The 8,072-nt window shown below is 44.1% G+C and overlaps 1 long non-coding RNA gene across 1 annotated transcript; it reads right to left on the bottom strand.

Annotated features, from left to right (window-relative positions):
* Positions 1-305: 305 nt before the first annotated feature.
* LOC116790446 lies at positions 306-7,313 on the bottom strand. Its single transcript, XR_004358362.1, has 4 exons — positions 7,026-7,313; positions 3,361-3,543; positions 2,091-2,201; positions 306-458 (listed from the first exon to the last, which is right to left on the bottom strand). It is a non-coding gene; the product is annotated as an uncharacterized LOC116790446 (long non-coding RNA).
* Positions 7,314-8,072: the final 759 nt, after the last annotated feature.

Genomic DNA, 8,072 nt, shown 5'->3' with positions numbered 1-8,072 from the left:
TGTTCCCTGATGCCAGCAATCTGTAGCCTGGAGGTTTCTGAAACTGAAGTCGTAGGAAGTACAGAGCCCTGTGCTTAATATTTGACTGCATGTGTTCTCTACAAGCATCTCTTTCACCCCCACCTTCATGAAGTATGTTTGGCCTCTGTTTATATTTATTTTTTAGGCCTCCAAAACATTCCATGACATGACAAAATAGGGTGGGGGTTCCTTTGCTTTAAACCGCATGCCTGATAATTTTACAAGGTTGTCCTGATGCTTTAACTCCAAGGAACAGTGAGAAACTATGTTCAGATTATCTGCTCCTTCTCCCCTCATGACTTTCTAGACCACTTTCATTTCTCCTCTTACCTTGTTTTCAAGAGTGACAATCCAGATTAGTAGTTTTCCTCCTGTATAGAGGCTGTTATATATTCTTCTCAGCCTTCTCTGCATCTTTCCTTTTTCTCTCTTGTGACCTGGGTGACCAGAACACTGCAGGTACATCAGAGAGTTGTACAGTGACACATGGAATACACAACCACATTTGGAGGACCCAATACTCTAACTTATTACAATGACAGAAAATTTTAAGAAAAAACAACCACCTCCACATCCACTCGCTAGGCACTGTGGTCTTTAACACATACTGTGTGCAATCCACTTTTTCACTGCTTTGCTTAGAAACAATGTAATATATTCCACATACCAAATTGTTTTCCTTACTAGATGCGGACTCCAATTGGACAAGACATTTTATGCAAAGCTGTTCAGCAAAATGCCACACAAAAGTAAGAGTGAGGAGACGCTGGAATGATAAGAACTGATAGATTTACCATCAGCACCTCTGTGCTGGCAAACATCAGCACCAGATGAAACTGAAACAGAAGACAGGGATATGTAAATGCCTCAACCCTCAGGAGCAGCTGAGGGAGCTGGGGGGGCTCAGCCTGGAGCAAAGGAGGCTCAGGGGGGACCTTCTGGCTCTGCAAGTCCCTGACAGGAGGGGGGAGCCGGGGGGGGTCGGGCTCTGCTGCCAGGGAACAAGGGACAGGAGGAGAGGGAACGGCCTCCAGCTGTGCCAGGGGAGGCTCAGGTTGGCCAGGAGGAGGAATTTGTTGTTGGAAAGGGTGGTCAGGCCTTGGCAGGGGCTGCCCAGGGAGGTTTGGAGTCCCCGTCCCTGGAGGTGTCCAAGGAATGACTGGACATGACACTCAGTGCTCTGGGCTGGGGGACAAGGTGGGTATCGGGCACAGGGGGGACTCGGTGACCTTGGAGGTCTTTTCCAACCTTAATGGTTCTGTGATTCTCTATTTGTGAGATTCACACTTTTGTAAGAAGTTCTGCTGGAGGAAAAAATAGTTAAAAAGGCTACAAAAAAGATAAGCAGTCAACCTTGTTCTGATTTTGTCATGAAATAAAAGCTCAGACACAGGAAGTCTGCAGCCTCCAACTTAGTGTCACAGCACCTCCAAGACTTACCTAACCTTGATTCCTGCTATGAACCTGCCACAGTTAAAAACTAGGTTCCAGTCATTGAAACATGTACAGAATCAGTAACTATCGAGTAGAGCTGTGCCATGAGAGGTGTGGGAACACCCAAAATTTCAGTATTTGGTATAGTTTTGTTTTTCAAGTACACAAAGCCTATGGAATCCAGCACAGAGGAGGCACAAGTCCCTCCTATATTCTGTCTTTGAAAGGCTCCCTGCAGCTCAGAAACCTCTCTGTGATCCTATCCATGATTCCAATTTAAAAAAAACGTACTTGGACCTCAACTATTCTTGCTAAAATAATGCAGTCCAACAGCAGCCGTTTTCTATGTCTCAAACCCCAGAAAGTCAGAGTCACTGTACCCCAAGGCTTTCCTCCCTTGGAAGAGTGCAGAGCAACATTAAAATGAGCCTCAATGTTTCCAGCATTCAAGAAATAGGATGAAAACCAGAATGTCTCATTTATCAGGCTCTGAACTTCAGCATCAGTCAACAGAACATATTTCATGAACATTGCTTCTTAATTGTATGTTCTTCTGCACTAAAAATGTCAACTCCAATTAGGGGATGAGCTACTTTTGGTTTTGGCTGAACTAATTCACCCATACTTAGTCTTACCTTTATTTGACTATTTATCTCCTTGTGCTTGAAACAGTTCCAGTGCCCAGGCTGTTCCACACCAAAAGAGAAGCCAGGTGATGTTTGATGTTTGTGATCACATCATGGAGCCTGAATAGTGAACAGACGTATTTCATACTTCTGGCAAGAGCTCACTGATGTTCATTTGGTCTTGAACTTCACATAAGCACTTACAAATCAGCCATACAAAGGCTGTGGTTGAATAGCAGATGATGTATTCCTTATTGCATGTCTGAGCTGGCAGTAAGTAAATGAATGTTATGATTTAATGATGTTGCAGTTTAATTCTAAACAAGTACAGCTGACTTTGCCCAGCATCTGACTTCACAGAAAATTTTCAGATTTTTTTATTACATGGGCATAAGTTTAATGGAAATGAAGCCAAAACAGTGAGCTGCACATTAGTTAAGCTAAGGGTGATTAAGATAAGCTGTAAGGGACAGGAAACATGGAGCCACAGAACAACTAAGCCATAATATATCTCCCAGTACCAATATAACTCAGGCATGATTTTAAAACAGACAGAAACTCTTGAGGCAGCAGCAAATAAATCAGAGAGGGTACAAGTTCAAATGCTAACTCTGTATATATGATTCAAAGGCTGCTTCCTGTCAAGTACTGACAGTACGCAGTATTTCTGCAATCATCTGGCCAAAGGGTTAATGTAATAAACAGTGACAAGCTCGCACAGACACTACGATGAGAAATATAGACTCAACTTTGGCTTCAGATGTGCCTGCAACTCATTAAGGCAGGCAGGACTCGATGCATGCGCCTGCTGTCAGCATTTCGCTCACGGACGTTCCCTATCAGAAAGTCATTTGAATCCATTTCCTTCGTTACTGTATCCTTCATCACCGGATACAGCAACTTCCTCAAGCACTCCAGGAAGTCGCTGTCTTCATTTATTTATGCGATTATATTTGGCTGCTTGCTTTGGTATGCAAAGGAGGTTGGTACTCTGAAACAACCAACAAATGGCTGTGTCTACTCAACTGAGCTCTTAAGGGTCCTCAAGAGCCACCCAGTCATACTCAGCATGCATTTGGACATTAATCCCTTACATGATCAACACCTAGTGTCTGTGACAAGGGACTGATGTGCAGGTACATGTCACATCATACAACAGGGGGGCACCTACCATATGCCATACCCCAGGCCTGTGCAGCCCCACTGCCTGCAGCCCCCACGTTAACCACAGGGGTTAAGAACCCAGCAATAAGGAATCCCAATTACTAGAGGTACTGACCTGAGCCAGGAAACTGCTGCGCTTTTAAAACTGGAAAAGGAGAATGGCCTCTTTGTCCCAGTTGTGCAAGACCCTGGGCCCCGAGTGACGAGCTCACGGAGGGGGTTTTACTTTAAAACTGCAGAAGGCTCCAACAACATCCGCCCTCCAGATTATTAGAAGGGCCTTCAGTTCTTTTAACACCTTAAGAGAGAGTGCAAAGGAGAAAAGCTGCACACGTTTTTTCTGGAGATACTTTTAGTGGTAAACTTGAGAAAACAAAGGAACTTGACAAAAGTTTAAAGGGTAACATTCAAGCAAAATAAAGCATTCCACAAAGCATTGACTTAGCACATGCTAACCCTCTACGATTCAGCAAAATCCAGCCCATCTGGTCTCAAGCTACCCGAAATATTAAGAAAGGATGTTAGGAGAAGAAGTAAAGAAAAAAGAGAGAAACAAGAGAAAATTATGGCTACCACCAGCATCCTACGAGAGTCCAGCTCCCCCATGTCCAAGTGGCAGGGTTTGAACACAAGGGGAGCACGTGGCGCTGCTTTGATTTGTTTTGGCCCCTGTGGTCACCCCCCCGCCCCCAGGAAGGATTTACATGTGCCAGACAGCCCAGGCTGGTTCAGGGGCTCCAGGGCCTGGTGTGGGCAATGCCCCCTCTGTGCAGGGACTGACAGCAGCTCCGAGGCTGCCCCCAGGGGCTCACAGGGGCTGGGTGTGGGACAGGGCACCACTCCACCTCTGTGAGATTCAACTTGTCCCTTCCACCACACGTACTTGAGTTGGTCCGAGCCAATAATTAACTATAATAATCCAGTGCCTCACAAGTTGTTAATGCTGATGCAGAAATACAGCTGTTGAGAGATTTTATCTGCTCCACAGTTTTCCCAGAGATACTTGAGGAAGTTCCATAACTAAATACAGAGAATTCCTTTTCAGCAGAAAAGGTTGGCAGAAGGTAAATGACTTTTCCACCTTCTGAGAAGTACTCATCACTGACAGGGCAGTACATGACTATTTTACTGTAGCAAGGGCTACTGTCCTCTTAGAACAAGTTTCTGAAGCTGCAGATGTTGACACAGAATTCAGGGAAGTAGTAATGTCCAACACAGCACTTTCTTGGAAGTGGAATAAGCTTGCCAAAGTGCAAGTCAACAAAGCATAATGCTGCTTAATGAAGCCAAGGCAGGAGAGGGATTACTAGTAAAGGAAAACAAAACTAAAAAAAGATACATTTGACAACTAGTTGTTTGTGCCAGTAGGTAAGGTACCACCTTGCAGTTTCTAGTATTCAAAGATCTCATTGGCTCAGTTAGACATTATACCATACTAAGCATAGAAATAACACAGAGATCACTTAAAAATAAATAAATAAAAAAACACACAGAAAAAAATCTGCTAAAAATATCTAATCTTTCCTCCAAATATATATATGATGATAATTCTTCTCTTAATTAAGTTGCCTTTGTTTTATACAGTGGCAGGGTGATGGTTAGTGAGTAGAACAATTTTTTATATCCTGAAGTCCACATGCTTGACCAAATGCTGTATAGGGACACTAATGTAAAGTGTCTCATGATAAGAGCCTATTCCTTTCTACTGTTAAAATCACTATGATTAGAAGGACTACTAATCACCCAGAGGCTGAAATAATGATATAAGAAAAAAATTATAATCTGATCCTAAGAAAGACACCCAAGCTTTGGAATAGGTGTCTCAATACACAGAGAGGGAAAAGAACACTTTGTAATAAACTCAACTTCCAAAGAGCTGCTAAGAGAAAGATATGCAGCAGGAAACTTTAGGATGAAGCTAAGTAATGAATGTAAAAAAAAATGAAGCTAGAACTGCAGGACAAAAAATAGAACACCTGCAAATACAGTAGAAAGGAATCATGCGCCTAAAGAAGTGAACATTAATTATAGATTCTTTACAGATTTTCTTCTTTCTGTGGAAAAACAACACTGCAAAAGGTCATACAAGCCAAGAAAAGCTCTCCCTGCCGAAACCAGTTTGAATTTTAATAAATCAGACTTTTATCTTGTTTCCAAAAGAGACAATTGTAATCATTTAGTCTCATGTCCTGTCTAAAAAAAAGTCAATTTCACCGCTCATTTGTGTATCAGAACAACAACTAGTTGAAAAAGCCTCTCCCTCTCTAGAGACAAATCCATGCTTGATTGAAAGACTCCAAGTGATGGAGAATCAGCCACGTTCCCCAGGGAAGCTGCAACTGTTGGTTCAACAAGGCCCCATACCGGGTCCTGCCCTTGGGTCACACCAACCCCTGCAGCTCCAGGCTGGGGCAGAGGGGCTGCAAAGCTGGGAAAGGCCCTGGGGGTGCTGGTGACAGCGGCTGGACAAGAGTCCGGGTGTGCCCAGGGGGGTGAGAAGGCCAGTGGCCCCTGGGCTGTGCCAGCCACGGTGTGGGCACAGGCCCAGGGCAGTGCCCGTCCCTGTGCTGGCACCGCTGAGGGACCTCGAGGGCCAGGCCCAGTTCTGGGCCCTCAACAGGAGAGACCCGGAGGGGCTGGAGCGTGTGCAGGGAAGGGAACGGAGCTGGGGAAGGGGCTGGAGCAGCAGGAGCAGCTGAGGGAGCTGGGGGGGCTCAGCCTGGAGAAAAGGAGGCTCAGGGGGGACCTTCTGGCTCTGCAAGTCCCTGACAGGAGGGGGGAGCCGGGGGGGTCGGGCTCTGCTCCCAGGGAACAAGGGACAGGAGGAGAGGGAACGGCCTCAAGTCACATCAGGGGAGGCTCAGGTTGGACATCAGAGGAATTTGTTGCTGGAAAGGGTGGTGAGGTCTCGGCAGGGGCTGCCCAGGGAGTTGGTGGACTCCCCATCCCTGGAGGTGTCCAAGGAATGACTGAACATGACACTCAGTGCTCTGGGCAGGGGGACAAGGTGGAGATCAGTCAAAGGTTGTATTCGATGACCTTGGAGGTCTTTTCCAACCTTAATGATTCTGTGATTCTGTTAGTACACTCACTGATAAAAAGATGTGTTTTACTGCTAGTCCAGTTGTCTAGATTTGGCTACCAGAGTTCCAGATCACCTTATGGCATTATCTAACAAGCCTTTGTTATCAGAAGCTTTTCCCATATACACGGAAGGTATGTGAGGCAGTGATCGTATTACTTCAATATTCACTTTGGGTGAGCTCCATAGCTTGAGTTTCCCAAGTGTTTACTCATTCTGGCAGGCCTTTTCGAAGTATGTATTTTTAAATAAAAGTAACGTATTTCAACAACAGCATCATAAACACTTGCTCAAAAATCATACCACCTTGCTGTTTCTACAGGCTGTTTCCTGTGCTCAAAGGTCTGCTCAGTCAGGTATTGTAACATGTTGTTGATGTTCAGTTGAAACCCCATGACCCCTGTCACTACCATGCAAACGAGCTCAGTGATCTAAAGGTATCAAATGAGTGAAAATCAAAGGAAATTAGACGCCTCATTTGTAGAACGGACTCGAAGAGCCAGACTGCAAAACAACCTCACAAAGAGGACCTGAAATCCCTGACCATGAGGCGGAAGCCACCTATGCCGTGTCAGGCCCTGCCCCACAGCAGCACCCCTGATCTGGCACAAGGGCCTCCAAGCACTTGGATCCAGAGCCCAGGAGTCTCTTTGAAAAGCTTCTTTTCCAAAATACTGTGCTGTGATCAGCGTTCTTACCTGGAGAAGTCTGTAGGAAGGACAAAGCATTGGATTCCAGCAACTATTTCCAGGTTGACTACTGAGTTTTCCAGGTAGATGTACCAGGAGTGCTATCTGGAAGACTCTCTTATCCTTGCTTTCCAGGTGGAAGCCCTACCTAGAACCTCCTCCTCTGTTACCAACCATGTGCTCTCTGGGACAGGACCTTGGCTCTGGAAGTCCATACTGAGTGCCCTTGCCTCACAAGAAGCTGGTATTACCTGTAACTTCCAAGCAAGCAGGACATGTGGCTTTCAACTTCCTTAGACTGTGGAAAGGAAGAATAAAATGTATGTTTTTAAGGAAAGATTTATAGAGATATATGTAAAATTACTCTTGGTAACACCTATTCAGTTCCATTCATCTAATAGTTTTCATCACTAAAAAACCAAACAGATCCGTTTACCCAGAGACTTGCTGGAATTTTGCTACAACTAGAAAGATGAGATGTAACACAAGAACAAAAAAACATGATAAAATGGCAGACAAAAAAAAAAAATCATGCTTAATTGGGGACTGTCACATAGGTAGAAGCTGATCAAAGAGTTTTCTGATGGGTCCATGAATTTCTCCTGCTAAGTATTTTCATTAATTACCACGACCTAAAAGGAGGGCTACTTAAATCTGCTATGACACAAACTCAGAGGTCATCCTTAGTATTCTAAGGAATGCTTTGGAGGTACTGGAAATCTTTGCTGTTACAAGGAAATGGGATGAAAGGCAGTAAAAAAAAAAAAAAAGAAAAAAAAAGAAAAAGAGCTCCTTAGGAGTAAAGAATATCACAGAAAGGTAAATTAGTTGAAAGAGTGAGAGTTCTTCAATTGCAAACACTAAATGAGAACGAGATTTTAAAAAAAACCCTCTATGGTAAATATTGCTTTCTTCTCAATTGTTCCCAATTAATGAAAATTCACTGTTAAATATTCTCACAGATAGTTGTACACCAAAAAAAAAAAAAAAAGTAAATACTGAAATTGGGAACTGAATCTTCTCAGAGCTCTGCATAACACCTGTTTTAAGTATAAT

This window comes from Chiroxiphia lanceolata, chromosome 8 (genome assembly GCF_009829145.1).
Source record: "Chiroxiphia lanceolata isolate bChiLan1 chromosome 8, bChiLan1.pri, whole genome shotgun sequence".
Taxonomy (NCBI): Eukaryota; Metazoa; Chordata; class Aves; order Passeriformes; family Pipridae; genus Chiroxiphia; species Chiroxiphia lanceolata.
This window is presented reverse-complemented; position numbering and strand designations above follow the sequence as displayed.